This window comes from Podarcis bocagei, assembly GCF_964188305.1.
Source record: "Podarcis bocagei genome assembly, chromosome: 3".
NCBI classification, from domain to species: domain Eukaryota; kingdom Metazoa; phylum Chordata; class Lepidosauria; order Squamata; family Lacertidae; genus Podarcis; species Podarcis bocagei.
This window is the reverse complement of record NC_138127.1, coordinates 35,769,408-35,787,391: the sequence shown is the minus strand read 5'-3', so window position 1 is coordinate 35,787,391 and position 17,984 is coordinate 35,769,408. Positions and strand designations below refer to the sequence as shown.

The following is a 17,984-nucleotide window of genomic DNA, read 5'->3' as shown; positions in this document are numbered from 1 at the left end:
CCTTACTTTGGAGTAATGTCTCTTAAATTTTATACTAGGAAAATGATTTTTTAAAATAATCATCACAGTATGTTTTGTATTTCACAAATTATATTCTGATCATATTACTTGAAATGAAGTCTTGGTGACTGCAGTATATGACTAAGTTTCAAGTAATTTATGATTGGACTCTGTTGCATAATTTATATGGAGATGGCCACTGAATATCCTGAAATGTATGCCTTAATCAAGCAAGTCCTAAGTCAGAAAATAGTATAAGAAAGCTTTATTAGAATATATTCTTAAAAAGACAAACAAATATATTGACTCTTGTGAACAGCAGCATGCTCCATGTGAAGATCTCCCTCATGCCAGATTATCTGCACAGATTGGAGGATTTAGGGGGATGGGTCTTAAATTTTGTCTCAAGCTCCCAAAGAATGATTGAAGCAACAACCTCAACTGCTGGAAGCAGTGTTGTGCCACTTCCTAGCACTACTTTTCTGCTTTGTGGCAGCTCAACCTCAACTGCTGGAAGCAGTGTTGTGCTACTTCCTAGCACTACTTTTCTGCTTTGTGGCAGCTCCAGCAAAGTAGTTCTGTGAAATTGTCATAAAACAAGAGAAAATGATACTGTGATACTAGACTTGCCCTGCGTAAGTTAAGAGTTGATAATGCAGAGTTGGCTCTAGATGAAAGGATCTGGCATTTTTTTGCCAAGACAGGGCTGCTGACTAATTCTTAAGGTTGAAGGCACTATAAGAAAAGTTTTGCTCCGTGAATCCTGCCCTTTTGCTGGCTAAGGAAGGTTTCTTCACCAAGGATTCCAGCTGGAGCCCATGCAAAGGGGGAAATGGAAAGGCCTTGGAAGGAAAAATAGAATTTAATAAAACCAAAAAGAAATAAATACAAAGAAAAATGGGTAGATCAACTGATGTATTTTACAAGAAGGAAAATGAAGACTACAAAGGAGGATTCTACTTAATACTAATCTAACAGGAAACAATCTAACAGGAAATATGGGGTTATTTTACAACTAAATCATTTTTAAAAGTATGCCTGTAAAGCATCTTTACAAAATGCTGAAAAGACTGGAGTTTCCTTCTCACTGTTTTGCCGTGCACTTGTCCCAGCATCCTTAAGAAAGATGTGATACTCTTAGGTAGATAGGAAATTTTTTTTTTGGTGTAAAGCAAGGCTGTGAAACCTGTGGACTTCCATATAGTAATGGGTCTCAGCTTCCATCAGCCCCAGCTAGCATGGCCCATGGTCAGGTATAATGGGAGTTAGTCCAACAACACTCAAAGGGCCACAGGTTCCTCAACTCTGTCAATAGTGGTCTAATGTCTTTAATCTCCTTTAGTAAAATAAGCAACAATCAGTGAAAGCTACTTTGGTGTTACTCTGCTGAGAGAAGGATTTGCTGACAGGGGAATGGGGAAGGAGACAGTTAGTGGCAGTGCCTCCTCCCATGTCTGTCCTGGTGAACCCCTAAGCCTTCAGGACAAATTTGGTGATGACAGGGAACTGCAAAGCTGAGAATCAATAATAAAGGCCTCTCTCCCTGTTCTACTGGTGGATGCCTTTTGTCAGCAAAGTGACCCCAACTGGATTCCACTCAATAAGTTGCATTTTTGGCAATGCCAATTTTATACTAAGCTCTTACATAACTGTTTTGCCCTACTCTGGACCAGCCTTCTAAACATGTCTTTTTCCCTAAGGCCTTTAAGCTGTAACTTGAGTGTACAAAGCTTTCAATGAAGTAATGACAACTAAACTTTCCCTTTTTTTGTACCAATGTTACTTCTTTTTTAACCCTTTCAATGGCAAATATTAAGAATTAGTATTTTGTCAAATAAAATTTCAGTTCAGCAGTTCTGCAAAAATGACTTCATAATTGATTAAATGGAGTGGAATGGAAATATGCAGCCTGTTGAATCCTATTCAAATGTTTATAGGCTGGTTTACGGATTGCTTTACTCATTTATAATAATTAACATTTAAGATAATTGAAGGAAATAGTTGCTGGGCATAAAACAACTGTTTTGATGTGGAATGCTTTGATGAGTAGGGTGGGCTCCCTGCTTCAGAATATTATTCTTCAGCATATGCAGGGCATCTAAAACAGTGGAGGGGTGTGTGGAGCTTGTGTACTTATGGCTGTAACCTCCCTTGTGCAGTTACTTTGCACAGATTTTGAATGCCTGAAGAAGCTTTGTGTCTATTAGGCAGATACTCCTGGAAACCAAACTTGTCTGTATAAGCTAGCGACAGAAAGACATTTCTAGTCCTTAATTCATACACCACACCAAACCATTGTTTTTACTAATCATAGTTCAGGTGTTGAACAATGATTTGAGAGTTAAACACACAATGGTCACAGCATGGTTATAAGCTGTTCATTTGCTCTTAATTTTATATTTGCTTAGCATTATTTTCATTCTACAGAATTTTCTGGAGTTGCAGTAATTGATGAGACTTGGTTTGTGAATTCAGGCATCACACCAAACTACAGCTAGCCCCAAAGAACTGTACTTAAAACATGGTTTTTGATTTATTGTTTGCTTGCCAATTTCAAATGCTAATTTGTCCATTGAGAAATGTATCTCAGCTTCCTCAGCCATGGTGGGATGTGATGCCTGAATTTAATCAAGCTTGCTTTTGTGTGCTATAGTCTTGAGTTTAGATATTCTAATAAAGCAGAAATGCAAGAAAAAAACCAAGAAAAAAAAAGCAGTAGCTCACTTTTTCTGGCTATATCGTAGTGCCAGCTATTCACTAAATTAGAAGTAAGAAATAGGATGTAACACCCCTTCTGCTTCGGTGTCATACCAAAGGCAATTTATTCGTTCCCTGTAGCCATTCAGGGAAGATTCTCCCATGTAGTCTTGTTTGCATCTTTATGTGTCTAGTGTAAGCTTGAGATGGCGTATATTTAGTTGTCCTGTTCCAAGCTGCATCTGCATATAGGAAAATGCTCTGCACCTGATGGCGCAACCAATGGATGGTTGGTAGCTGAATTCATGTGTGCACAATCTCATGATTTAAGAATGCTTTGGAGGATAACATCTGTTTTAATGAGATTAAAAGTGTGTGTCTCCTTCCATCATTTGCCTTAAAGTGTTTTGAACTAGTGAAATTTGACTCTTTTAGGTTGGCATTTTGCTTAGCAAAAAATGCAGCTGCCTATTCATCAGAACATAAATGGAACTTTATCCCAAAACTTGAGTCCTTCTAGAGCATAGCTCATGGAGTCCTCAGCATGATACTTTAAACCAGAGTAGCCATAACTGATGTCACTTAATACAGTAGCTCAAGACAAAAATCAAGTAGGCCAATGTTGTGGTTCAATTACAGCATCCAAGTCTCCAGTGGTCACTTTCACCCTACACTATACAACAGCAAAATGAAATTTAACTCGCATATACTCGTGATCACATCTCAAACGTGAGATAACAAAAGAGATGGGGAAATTCAAGCAGGTGCCAATTCCTGATATATTACACACACGCATATACACCCCCCTCCCCCGTTTTTTGGAGTAAGTATAAATACATGTAAAGAGCATGTTTTTCCCCCCAAGATCACTGTTATTTTAATTATGTGCATTAGATTAGAATAGCAGTTCTAATCTAATCTAGTATGCATTTCACCTCTAACATACATGTGATGCACTGGTAAAGTGGCTAATAAGGAAAGGTTACTTGGATCACAGTCACTTCCCCCCAGGTCCACATGCACAGCCTCCTAACGCAGTTCTTGAGCAGCAGCCCTACTTTTGCTGCCTGCTAGAAATTCCTGTGGAACTCAGAAAAAATGACAAAACCATTTTGTGACATGCCATGCAGCTGTAGGCAGGGCCTCTTGTTTAAAATGGACTTGAAGAAAATTCCTACTAAATGTAAACAAGTCCAGGAGATATCCAAAAGTATTTTTGTTCTGTGAACCGCCTTGAGACCTCCGGGTATAGGGCAGTATATAAATTCAATAAATAATAGTAAAGTAGTGCATAGGATCGTAGTCACAGAGTATAAAAACTGGGTGGTTTTGAACATGTTTTTTCTTCAAATGTATGGCAACTTTTATATTAAGTTTGACCAATACTCTTTGCATTGTAAGCCTTCTGACAGGGCCTTGTTTAAAATAAATAAATGCTGTCTTGCTGTGTCCTAACGCAACAAAAATAAGGCCCTATAAATAATATGGTCTGGAAATGGAAAATTAATAATTACTTTATCTGCTTGTTGTGCAATTAATGAAAGACTGCTATTGATAATGATAAAGCAAAGCACTGAGAGTCATTGTACAAACAGGAAAATGTAAATACCATTCTGCTGCCATTGTAATAAAAAGTACTTCCCCTAGGCCTCAAGGTGATTGTTCTTCTGTATTTACAATGAATGGAATACTATGTTTCTTCCAAGCATGTTTACTTCTGTGAACTGATTAAAATGTCAGACAGGTTTGTTCACTAGATGGAAATACTGAAATAGTTTCTCAGAAAGTAATTTTGAGATAATTGATTTGCATGAATTTATTTTATGGATTCCTTAACATCTTTTGCAAGTAATTGTAATGAGAAAGTTATGTTGGAGCTACACATTATTTGAACTAAGGGGTTCAGAGCAAGACTTTGAAAAGCATATTGTTATCCCTAGGACAATAGTCATAATCTGGCTGTGCATAAAATGTTGCATTTTAGCACAAAAGAATAGGAATGTTTGAATAAAACCCTGCTTAAGTTGTGCAGTCAGAGACACTCTTGATTTGTGCCTGCCATTTCTGATGGGGCACGGAAGCAAGCTTGCCTAGCTCCTTAACTAAATTAAGGCCAGACACAATTTTCTAGTTATACAGAGTTCCCCCTGCTCAGATAACTCTGCGGCTTTTCTTTTTTTAAAAAAGAAAACCATCCCGAAACACAGTAGTGATTGAAGAATGTAAATGGGAATAACCAAATAGCAAGTCATGTCCGCATCATCTGCTGAATTCCTGCCCCAAGAATTTAATGGAAATTGCCCTAATGCCAAAAGGTGACTTTGCATGTTGTTTCCCTTTCCCAATATTCTCCAGCATCAGGTACAGTATATCACTTTTCTACTGATGAAATAATTTCCATTTGATTGTTGAAGAAAAAGAGGGAAATACAATGTATCATTAAAGGCTAGCAATTTGTTTTAATCATTTGCCAACACAGCTGAAAATAATTACTAATAAATAGGAACTGACTCTTAACTTCCCACGCTCTCCAAAATAGTTTGGTTTTCTATTTCTGAGAGCTTGCATCTGGATTTCGGTATCATTTAGATAATGCACGCACAGTGTTTGCAAAGGATGGTGGCACTAAAGCCTGCTTTAAACATGCGCAGATTCCTGTATCCCCATTGAAGAACATAAATTTGCTCTGCTTCATTTTGAATTCCCTTTCATTTTCTGTCTCCCTTTGAAACAAAAAGTGCCATGCCAGCTCATGTCCTAACTCAAAAGCAGTTGGCCTGTCAGAAGCACGCAGCGAGTGTTTTTGTGAAGAAAGGAATTCCCTTTTCTGCATTTTGTCTCTGGCGTTTAATGTTATGACTAGACAGTATGAGGCAACTTTTCACAACTCGTAAATAGAGCAGATTTCAGAAACCATTTTAAGAGGGCATTTTAATTCAAAGCCCTGTAACTCCACATTCCCAGATTATCGGACCAAATTCCGATAAGGCTGAGGTTGTTAGTGGTGGGATTTGTTTTCAGCTGGGGAAACTGAGGGCTACCCCCTGCTGAGTAGGCAAATGGCTGTGGCTGGCATGTGGTTTTTCTTAAATAAACTGGAGGGTAACTAATGCATGAGCATCAAGGCATGGAACCCGTCTCACCAGCGTGATGATTCCAGGAAGACTCATGCTGGAGACATAACTCTTACTACACTGTTTGTCATATGAAGACAGTCTAGGACATCCTCTTGGGGAAGTAAAGCAACGATTGCAACTATAACTGGAAAAATGTAAAGCAGTAATGGCTTCTCTTTTTGCATAGGCTGTTAACTGACTTAATTTATTCTTGGTAATTATCCTTTTTCTTTAACATTGCTGACAATTGAATCAAGCTTAGTTGTTCCCAGGTTTTTCTAATGATACCCTCTTTTGCTGGTTGACGGCTACTTTTCTATCCTTTGGCAGATAACAGCCTTGTGGTGGTCATAAAGGTTCTATTTTATATTAATTGACCCTCTGGAGCATCTTAAGGCTTGCCCTCAGGAAACTATATGTCTAGGCATGCTTGCTTTTCAGGCCTCCTACTTCAGTGCAAACCCTGTGGAAGAGGATATCGGGAAGAGACTGGTGGCCAGGGGGCGGGGTGGAGTCTTCACAATAATCAGTGTTTAATCATATTTCAGAAGAACTGAAAAGAGGAGGAAAAGGAAAGCATAATAACCATGGAAGAAAAAAAGGTACAATAGAAGAACACGTGATTCATCAGTTTCATACAATAGAAAGTTGCCTGTGTAAATTTAATGTTGGCAGCCAAGGATATAGTGTTGTTACTCACCGGGGTGAATGAGTTTGATTTTCAAGTCATGCCACTTCAAGCAAGGGCTCCCTTTTAGCTCATGTCTTTAATCTTGGAGGAAATGACTCTTAACATCAAGGGCTATGGAAAGTCATTCTTAATTTTCATCTATGGTTCTAAAAAAGATCATAGTAATTATAAATCACCGAGAAAGGTTTGCTCAGCTATGATTCTTTATCACTTTTCTTTCTATCACCTGGTGCCACCCAGTATGAAAAGGGATGGAACTAAGAATTCAAAATGAATCTGGAGGAAATGTATGTTTCACTTGTCAGGAAAATGTGGAAAAGTACTGAAAGCTTTTATCAGAGAGTTGGATCCCTTAAATTTGGTCCCCCATTTTCCAAGACTGGTTCAAACATGCATGTATAACACTTGGATTCTCTGTTCTGCAGGCGGGTTCACCTACATGTGCTGAACATATGATAAGTGCAACTTGGAGCTCCTTATGCAAATAGACCTCCATAGATACAACACTGGACACAGCTTTCACATCCCTCACTCTGCTTTCAAAGCTATGCTTTCAACTGAACAGTTCACATGTTCAGCTGCCAGTAGTAATGGGTTGGATCCAGACATACCCTTCCAGGAAGCACTTCTTCCATTTTCCTGCTGGAGGAAGGGGATGGGTGGAGGATTTGAGTCAATTGCCTCCCCTGTTGTCACCCCCCACACCACCTCCCGCCCTGTTCCAGTGGGTCACACTCCAGATCAGCTTTTCATGGAGTCTTTAGGTAGAGGAGGAAGTGGCAGAAATTGCTACTTCTCTCTTCTGCCTATGGAAGCATCTCATGGGGAAAACTCTCCTCTCAAACCCTGGTCAAGGGTGCTTGAGGCCACTTCCGTCACCTCCAACCTTGCCACATTCAATGATGTGGTCTGACGGGAGTCTTACAAGCCACCCTGTGATCAGGAAATGTAAAAGGTACCTTAGACTGCAGTTTCTGGGGAGTAAGCATCCTTAATGCAACAGGACTTACATCTGAATAGACATGCATAAGATCACATTGTAAGCCTGCAATCCTAAAGACATTTTATTTGGGGTAAACCCCATGGAAACAACTGGGTTGTAATCAGGGCTTTTTTTCAGCTGGAACTCACACAAACTCACTTCCAGCACCTCCCAGGTGGGCATCATTGCCATTCTAAGAGAATGAAGGAGATGTTCATGGTGAGTTCCGGCAACTCTATTTCTTGAAAAATAGCACCAGTTGTACTTCTGAATGAACATGCATAAATCAAGTGATGTGCATGCCATGTGAATGAGGCCTGTTTATTCCAATTTCTTTCCTGCAGTTTGTCTTCATATTCTGTATGAAAAAGTGGGCTATGTTGTTTCCGGTTCGCTTCTGTGGGCTGTTGGATAGGTGTGTCTTTTTGGGTCATTTTGTAACTAACCAAAAAAAAAAAAAAAAGTTTTTTAAAAAATAAAAACTTAATTTTGAAAAGGTACTCAGTGAAGGAATTCTTGTTCCTCCTAAAGGCAGAATAAAATGCTTAAGCAACCTTAGTATTAGACATTATGTGTAGTTCCACCTACACTGACATGAAAGCTTTGTAAACACCTAACCCTAAATGGCAGGCAGCAACTCTGAATGAAGCACTTAGATCTTGTGCAACTTTCTGGGGTCCCCCCACCCCCGCTCCCAAAACAGCAATGCACCATTAAGGGTGTGTTCCTGTGCCTTTGGGTAGAGTGGTTTCCCAAACCAAGCTTGAGAAGTGTATGTTCTATGCAAATTAGATCACCCATAGGGAGTTAAATGCTCCATGGTGGTTTATAGCACAACACTTTTATTTGTTTAATTTTGAAATTATATATATATATGGACATAAGAAGAACCTTCTGGAGCAGGCCAATAGCCCATTTAGTCCAGCATCCTGTCCTCACAGTGGTCAAGCGGATGGAATTGTTGTGCATTTGATTAAAGTGAATGGGATTAAAAAGTGATTGATTTTTTTAAAAACAAAAGTGTTGAATTTGGGCTGGATTGTGGCCAAACTGTAAAGGGTGGAGGGTGGGGGTCAGGGTGGTAATGATCAACTACAACACATTTCTTCCAAAGAAGTGATTACAGAACAGAGACTCCCATTTGTTCCTTGACTTACAAGTATATGCAGGTGGAACAGGAATCAACTCTGGCATTAAGTGTTTGCGTGAAAAAGGGGTGGGGTGTGAGGGAAAATGAATCATAATCACGACTAAGAGAAACTCTATTACTTAATTACAATCTTTCAAATGAGCAATGACCCTTCACCTGCAGATTCTGAAAGAACTTCACTTTTAATGAGTAGGAAGTTACACCTTGTGGCAGATACGCAAGGGCGCCCTGAAACCTGGTGTGAGAGTTAGTCAACAGCTATTGCTACTACAGTGGTGCCTCGCAAGACGAAATTAATTCGTTCCGCGAGTTTTTTCGTCTTGCGGTTCTTTTCGTCTTGCGAAGCACAGTGTCGGAAAAGTTTTGGAAAAGCTTCAAAAATCACCAAAGTCTTCAAAAACCTCAAAAAAGGCTACCATACCGCGTGCTATGAGTTGCTCCTCGAAGTCAAGTCGCAACTGTATTAACGGTTTTAAGAAAAAGGAAACAAACTTGCAAGATGTTTCCGTCTTGTGAAGCAAGCCCATAGGGAAAATCGTCTTGCGAGGCATTCGTCTTGCGAGGTACCACTGTATTCATATTCAGGATTTTTTGTAGCTCTGTGTTGTGCTAGTTGCCGCACAGAGAGCTAGGAGTGACATGGTCCCTTCCCAGAGGTAATTCCAATCAGTGTTAAGTGGGCAACAAAATGGGAGACAAGGGAGCTTGAGAAATTATTAGTAGGGATGGGGTAAATTACAGTGAAGTGGGAGAAATGATAAGGATGTATTGCCCTCCCTGTGAGAGGCAATATGCTTCTGATATCAGTTGCAGGAAAGCACAGGAGGGGAGAGTGCTGCTGCTGCTCTCAGCTTCTGCTTGTGGGCTTCCTGGTACATGTGGCTAGCCATGTTGAGTCCTGGAACTAGATGGCTCTTGGTCCTGATCCAGCAGGCTCTTCTGATGTTCTTATGAAAGGATTTCATGAGCAGCGGTGGTTCCAGGCATGTGCAGCAGAGAGACAGGAGTGGAAGGACATGATGTCACAAAGAGGCCAGTGACAGATGAGTTTGTGGATACCAGTAAAGGGAGCAGGTGATGGGATTGTAGGGAGGATGAGTTAATAGTTCTGGATATTTTCGGAAGCAATTCTCAGCTTCTTAGGAGGGCAGCTGAGGGCCGTTGGATGTTGTTGATCCTCCTGTGACAATGGTAGAAGAAAAAGTGCTGGGTATGTGAGTGGCAGATCAGAAAAGAAGCTGGATCCTGATAATTAAAATATGGTCTTGTGCCGCTGGCATGCCCCTGACAAGGGAGGGAAAACGATGCCAGCACTGGAACTCATGCAGTTATTTTCCCTTCCACTGAAACCAATTGGAGTAAAAATATAAAACAGAAAAACTGGGAAAGGGGAGGAGGAAACTGCTGGAAACTACTAGTTAATCCTGATGTCCCATGTGTGTGCATGACTGCCTGATTGCCTGAATTAAAGAAAAAAAAAGTGTGTGAAGCTTGACTCATTGTCTAGTCAAGAGAGACATGCGTGCATTGTTTGCACAGTGTGGGAAATATAGGTTGTTAGAGTATTAAACACCCATGATTGTGCTCCCCCGCCTCTACCCCTCTCACAGTGAATTGACTACAACATTAAGTTTAAATACTTCACTTAACAGTAATCACAGGTCTCACTCATGCATCGTTCAGCGCTACAGCAAAAACAACACAGGTAAAGTATTCTTTGTTACAAAATACAGAAGCTACAAATACAGAAGTTATTTTTCGCCCTATAGGACGCACCGGCCCATAGGACGCACCTAATTTTTTGGGGGGGAAATAAAGGGAAAAACAATTATTTCCCCCCCAGGCGCGGGGCTGGGGCAGGGGAAGCCCGAGCTTCCCCCGACCGCAGCCCCCAGAACAGGCAGCTCTCCAGTGCGGGCTCCCACGGCTTGCGGAGAGCTGCACGAAGCTTAAAGCCTGGGTGCGCTGAGCTCAGCGCGCCCAGGCTTCGGCATGCAGGCAACTCTCTGCAAGCTGTGGGAGCCTGGCGCCGGGCTCCAACGGCTTGCGGAGAGCTGCGTGAAGTTAAGCCTGGGCGCGCTGCGCCTCCCCACTGTCCCCCAGTTTGTGGGGCTGGCAGCAGGGAGAAGTGGGCTTCTCCCCGCCGCCAGCCTCCAAACCAGGTCGGGGGATAGCGGGAAGGTGCGCTGCACCTCCCAGCTGTCCCCTGAGCTTGCGGGGCTGGTGGCGGGGAGAATCACATTTCTCCCCGCCGCCAGCCTCCAAACCAGGTCCGGGGACAGCGGGATGGCGCGCTGAATTCGCCCCATAGGATGCACACACATTTCCCCTTCATTTTTGGAGGGGAAAAAATGTGTCCTATAGGGCAAAAAATACGGTATTCTTAGACACACAGTCTGGAGCCCCAGCCTCAGTCTTCTAGGTATGACTGCAGAATCTGCCACAGAAAGCACCAACACCTTCTGCCCTGTCCAGAATGAGGCCAGTAGGGCCTAGTAAGCAGTTCCTCCAGTAGCAGGGGTGCCAACTTGAATAAAATATTGGCAGGGCAGGTACACCCTACCTCACATAATTGATCACAAGATGCAACACATGCCCAACATTTGAATGGCAACACCCATCACCTTGGGGGGGGGGCTGGCATCCTCAAATATTTTATTGGGGGCCAAAGAGACCTCAACCCCTATGAATTGGCTCCTGTGTCCGCTAAAGACACGTTGGATAGCTCTGCCCATTTATTGGTTTTTATGTTTAGATTAAAGAGATGCGGGTGGCGCTGTGGTCTAAACTACAGAGCATAGGGCTTGCCAATCAGAAGGTCGGTGGTTCAAATCCCCACGATGGGGTGAGCTCCCGTTGCTCAGTCCCTGCTCCTGCCAGTTCCTCCTAACCTAGCAGTTAGATAGCACGTCCAAAGTGCAAGTAGATAAATAGGAACCACTCCAGCAGGAAGGTAAATGGCGTTTCTGTGCACTGCTCTGGTTCGTCAGAAGCAGCTTTGTCATGCTGGCCACATGACCTGGAAAAACTGTCTGCAGACAAACACCAGCTCCCTTGGCCAGTAAAGCGAGATGAACGCTACAACCCCAGAGTTGTCCGCAACTGGACTTAACAGTCAGGGGTCCCTTTACCCTTTACCTTTATGTTTAGATTAACAGCATTTCCATCCTGTTAGCTATTCCATGTTTACCTGTGCTCAGAGGCATATAGATCAGCTGTGAGGGACCTTTGATGCTCTGGAGATTGCTGAAGTACCACTCTCACCATCTCTGGCTATTGGCCATGCTTGCTAGGACTAAGGGGAATTGCACTTCTTCAACATCTTGGGGTGGACGGGCAAATATTATCTCCCTGCCCCCATCATATGTGACACTATGCATATTTACACAGAAGGACTGGGTGCAATGGGACTTCCTCCTTCTTCCCCAGTGTCTGTGTATAGCATTGCAGTTTTTCCTGCTTTTCTGGAATACCAATTCCACCTCCTTGTCGGTTGTTGTGCAGTCCCCTTCCACTAGGCACTATATTTCTTTCACCATCACCCCCTTCTCCAGCACCTCTTTTTGCCTTCCCAACCTTTTCCCTCCCGATTTTTTATTAAATGTATGCATATGCTCTAAGTGTTTGTGTTGTGGATTAGTTATTAGAAAACAAAAATGGGAAGAGGAGAAGCTTCATGATGCCAGTGGACAAAGGTAAATGTCAAAATGGTGTCAGCAAAGAAAAAGAAGAGAATGAGGAATGAGGGTGTTCAACTAGATTCTTAACTAATGGGCTTTACAGCCGAAGCCTAGAAGTGTTTTGGGTGTGGTGTGATGGCCATCAGACTGTCACCACTGAATTACACCGCACCAATCTAGGACAAGGAGCAATAAGATGGGTCAAACATATGCCACAGGGAGATGGAGAAGCCCAAGAGGGAGTGTGATGTTAAGGGCACGTTTAAGGATTAGCAGGACTGATGCTGATTCTGTCTTGTTCCAAAGAGTTGAAAATTATGTTGGTGTGTATCCTTTGATCTGTCACCATAATTTTGGGGTGCAGGTGACTAAATTGTATCTTTGACTTGACTTCACTGTCAAGGGCCCTTGCTTTCTAATACAAGGCCAACAGAGAAATCAGATTATTTGGACCCTGAATATAACATAAGCCAATTGTGTGGGTTAAAAGATTTAAAACAATCACTGTTAAATCTGACACATTTCACTCCAAGCTCTTTATTTTGGTTCTCGGTTAAGAGGTGATTGAACTATTTGGAGAAGAGCCAGACTATGGAATCTCCAGGCCAGACTCTGGCACTGTTGACAAGGAGTCAAAAAGTATTGTGTTGTAAGAACTGCATAGCATTCGGAGACACTCCTTGGGCAAATCAAGAACTTTGTATTAAAATACAAAAAATCCGGGGGGACCAAGCTTATCTGTGTTGTGTGACCCATCTTGTTATGGCTGGTTTGTTCTTATTCTACACTCAGCATGGATGTAACCAAATCCAACAAGTTCCAAAGCTGCTGCCATAAAGCACCACTGCAACAAAAACCTTCACATTTCTTGTGTTCTGAGCTTACTAACACCTCTAAATGACTTACGAAAATAGCAGGAGCAATCAATTCATGAAGGAAGGTGGTGGACTCTCCTTCATGGGAGGTTCTTAAGCAGAGGCTGGATGGCCATCTCTCATGAATGCTTTAGCTGAGGTTCCTGCATTGCAGGGGGCTGGGACTAGATGATACTTGGGGTCTCTTCCAGCTGTACAATTTTATGATTCTGCAGTTGTATGGAGCTCCTCCAGAGGTGCCTGTAAGACAAGTTAAGCTAAGTTAAGCTTAGATAAGTAGTACTACTGTCTTGAGCACAAGAAGAAGCCTCCTGTGGCTGATTAATGACAAACTTTTGAATTGATTGACATCCCTAGTACAACTTATTCCATCTCAGGACAGGTAAGCCTTCTAGGTGTAGGTTTTGTGTACAACATCAACATGCATAAAGTAAAAGGGATGCACAGAAGGTCATGTGGTGACGGACTTGTTAAATTATTGTTGTGCAAGGCCTAAATGCCAAAGTGTGGCTGAAGGCACGAGGCAGAACACACCCTACATATAAAGTTAATAATATATAGTGGCCTTCCTCTCGAACGTCTAATTGCAGAAATTTGGCTTAACCTGTCGGAAGGGCGTGTTAATTAAGAGGCAGAACCTGATAGACAGCTCTATTTTAAGGGACTGACAAGTACTCATCCTTCCTTTAGAGCAGCTACTGAGCCCATTTGGCCCCAACACTTAATTCATATGAGGAAACTGTTGACTGCAACAACCAGTTTTACTTTGCTTTTACCAGAGGCTAATTAAAGTTTTAAGAGAAAAAAACCCATATACAGCTTGGGAGGCCTCACTGTCATGTCACAAAGGCTGAACACACTGACAACTAATCTGTCATGTGGTCAGGTTTTCTGCCATGTGGTTACTTGCTTTCTTGTATTAGTACAAACATAAGAGTGCGGGTGGGTGTTTTTCCTGCCACACATTCTAATATGTGGTAAAAGTCCGTGGTCTTATCAAGTGTCAAGGCTTTCTCACATTTACCTACCTGGTAGATTGGTAATCTGCCTGAGTACTTAATGGAAGGACAAACTAGACAAGCGTTCTTACAATTAATGCAGTTGTTAGTTTGGTTAAAAGTGGAGGGTGAGGTGATTCTTCTTTAACATTAAAACAGGCTTGGGAAACCTCTGGCCCACCCAGTACTGTTGGACTACAACTCCCATCATCCCCATCCAGCATGACCAGTTCTTTGGGGTGATGGAAGTTGTAGTCCAACAACAGCTGGAGGACCATGGGTTCCCTAGCCCTGAACTAAACCTGGGTATTGGAGTGAAGCCCAACCCCTTTAGTCTACTGCCTTAAGATATTCATCTCAAGCCCATCTATTATACTAGAAGTAGACCAGTAGAATGGGAGTGAAAATATTCTTTAAGAAGCGGAGACAGTTAAGACATGAAGCAGGTTTTGGTCTTTCTGTTAGTCAACTTTAACCGCTATACCTGTGCTGTATAGCCCAATGGATGAGAGTGTGCTTGGTAAACATCTCTGTCTCTGGTTTGGATACCTTTCCTTAAGGAAAGGTTACAGGTTTTTTGTTTCATTTCTAAGGAATGATTTGTCCCTACTTGCTTCATCATGGTTTGTAAAAATCCTGGTTTTTGTGGTTCGAAAGGTAAAAATATTTGCCATAGTCCTATCTCTGAAGCTTTGGTTCTGAATGCATGTATTCTCAATCATAGGGGTGAGTGGAGTATGCATATATACCCCATTCAAACATATGGTTAATCCTGGTTTTAAGGTATAAAGTAGGGACATTGTGTGGTAAATTACTTCAAACACTTGGGGTACTGGCCCACTGTACAAATGCCCATTTAAACTTGCATGTGCTAGTTTATATTTATAGATGCACATTTAGGCTGACTGTCATAGGGCAAAATTTACTCTGGCTGTCAGGACTTATTCTGAGATATGGCGACCAACAAGATTTTCTGGTTTGAGTTCACTGTGTCATACCATCTAACATTTTCCAATGCCATGTGCCTTCCAAGATGTGCTCCTGGGCAAGTACCATGACCTGGGCCTCGTTCTGCCTCCCCCCCCCCAGTGCTTTTTTGGGGTGTGAGAGTGCTGCACCTATAATGGCTATCTAGATTTCACCTGAAAATATGGGATGTCCCATTTTTTCTGGGGCACTTGGAAGGTATGCTGTGTGTTGAGTGGACCCTCTACCCCCACCCCACATAACCTATTAAGAAGATCTTATGTACATATTAAAACTACTAGTAGCTGAACCCCTTCTCGCCAATCCCTCCAGACCTCAACAGCTCCCTGCCGCTCCCCTTAGACTTTGCCAAGCACCTTACAGCTGACCCAAACTCCCACCCTGCCCCTAGGCCTCCTCCCACCTCTCTACACATAGTACCAGCCTCACACAGAGGTGGGCAGCAGCAGTGGCAGCAGAGCAGGCTGGTTGCTGGAGAACTGCCTGGGCACGTCCTGACTGTTTCTCTGCAGCTTGCCTTGGCCTCTGGGCAAATTAGGGTGCATACACAACATACATTTAAAGCATACATCCCCGCCCTCCCAAAAAAGAATCCTAGGTGAACTGTAGTTCACCCCTCACAGAGCTACTACTCCCTGCACCCCTACCAAGCTGCAGTGGCCTAGAGCTTTTGAGAAGGATAGGGTTCAAATGTGTTTTAAATGTGTATACACAGCCTAGGGTGTGTGATAGCTAAAGTCTCACATGCATCTCACTTTGTAGCACTCCCAATTGCCCTATATTTAAAAAAAAAAAGATAAAGGAAGTTAAAAAGAGGGAGAAGGCAATCTGAGGCCTGGCACAAAAGGCCTGGGCCTTAGGCCTTGTGGGCTTAACATCCCAACTGCCCTGGGTGTAAAATGAAAGTTTGCTTTTTAAAAAGTGTAATTGTAAAGCACACATGTGCAAAGCGTGCACATTTTGTAATTTGTCATGAACTGGCAGGATGACAGAGGGAAGAGGATCCCGGCGAGGGGTGTAGCAGACTGGGCAAGCAGGGAATGGGGAAGGAAGTACTCACAGGGTGACGGAGGATGATGAGGGGATGGAGGTCAGTGTGCGCAAACCAGAGCAGCAGCACCTATCACCAGAGCCAGAGGGGCCCCAGTCCCCACAAACACAGTGGGCCCTGAGGTATGAGGAGCAGTGGGAGTGGTGCTCTAGGAGGTTGAGGCAAGCAAGGGCCCACAGCCCAGCTCCCTAGTTCTGGGAAGAGGGGTGGGATTCCTCTGCTGGAGCAGGACTGGAACAGGTGAGGGTCACCTGCCTCGTCAAGCCCAGATGCTGCAATCAGCAAAGTACAAAAGGGGAGCAGAGCTGAAGGGCTGTGTCTGCTCAGCTGCCCATGTTGATAGCCCTTGGCTTGGGTGTTCTTGGACCTCTACAGGGCTGTGCTTTGGGATTGACTCTATCCTGACTGCTGGAATTGGCTTGACCCTGAAGTGTGTTTCCTGACTGTTGGACTTTGCTTGTGCGGATTGACCCTTGGACTTTGAACATTGGGGTTGGCATACTGACTTGCTGCCAGGTAGGCCAGGGGTTCTGGATATAATTGCACCCCCAAAAAAGATAAAGACAACCCTAAAACAATAACTTTGCACCTCAAACCCCAATTGACTTACCTTCTTAACAGCAACCAATATATGTGTAAAGTTTAAATTCCATTGTTACCAAATTGTGCGTTGGAAGAGAAAGAGGTGAGCCCATTCAATTAGTCAGGAGAGACATAATGGAAGAAACCAGGAAGCATGTTAAACAAAACAAAACACCAGGGCCTACTAAATACTGGCAAGGTCACAATGGTAGGAGTAATTTGTGTTTGTGTGGGTGTACAGGGAATCAACTGACAGTTAATGCAGTAACACTCACTGTGTGTCACTGCAATAACACCTGGAGCAGAAGTGAACACAACACCTATCTGTTTAAGAGCTCCACTCTGTTTATATTATCCTCTCCCTCACACATGGAAGTGAAGTGAGCAAGTGAGGCTGGGAGAAGAAAACAAATGGTGCTAAATGGGTGCAATCTCCATGTGTAATATTTCTAATCCTGAGTCCTACTTCAGGGTCAAACTTACAAGATAAACTAATGGAAGATAAATGACTGGAGTTGTTGCACCACTTGTATTAATACATCAGTTTGTAAAAGGCCAGGAAACAAAGAATTGAAGTGAGTGGGAAAAGGCAACTCTGAAGCCACCTACTTGAGATCACTTCACTTGGATTAGATGGCTCTTAGACCACTTTAACTGCCATGCCTACCTCAAAAAGTGAGCTTGTTCAAGAGTGGGGAAAAGGGTTATCTTCCCTCACACTTTCAATATAAGCTTATGAATGAAGTTAAGAGATTCTGAGCATAGAACTAGGGTTGATAGTTATTGCTCTTCAAATGTGAGAGAACAAAATATGTGGTCATCTTCTGTTTGCCTCACCAATCACACACTTGGTTTGAAGGTAACAAAATGCTGAGGGTAGGTAGAGAGGAAGTTTTATCGAGCCAGTCTGACACACAATTATTCTGCCTTTGAGAATGTGCAATTAATGGTTGTTGTTACCATTGCCGTTACCATTGCCATACATTTTTTGTTATTGTTCAGTTTTTCTTTTTATTTGGGATTTTTACACACATTATTCCTAAAAGCTCAGGGTACATAACATTCACAAATGCATCATCAACATACTTTCCCAGCATTCAAGTAAAAGCATATTACATTGCATTGTGCTGGCTTCTTTGAAAGTTAGTTCCAAAGCTGATGAGTGGCAACTGGGA

General features: G+C 42.6%; 1 long non-coding RNA gene across 3 annotated transcripts; it reads right to left on the bottom strand.

The window, feature by feature from the left end:
* Positions 1-35: 35 nt before the first annotated feature.
* On the bottom strand, positions 36-16,588 carry LOC308583033. 3 transcript variants are annotated; one of them, XR_014005999.1, is made up of 5 exons: positions 16,237-16,588; positions 13,223-13,431; positions 6,514-6,650; positions 509-6,366; positions 36-441 (listed from the first exon to the last, which is right to left on the bottom strand). It is a non-coding gene; the product is annotated as an uncharacterized lncRNA (long non-coding RNA). The 3 variants fall into 3 exon arrangements; XR_014005998.1 differs by having other exon boundaries at positions 509-6,650; XR_014006000.1 differs by lacking the exon at positions 16,237-16,588 and adding an exon at positions 15,116-15,239 and having other exon boundaries at positions 509-6,650.
* Positions 16,589-17,984: the final 1,396 nt, after the last annotated feature.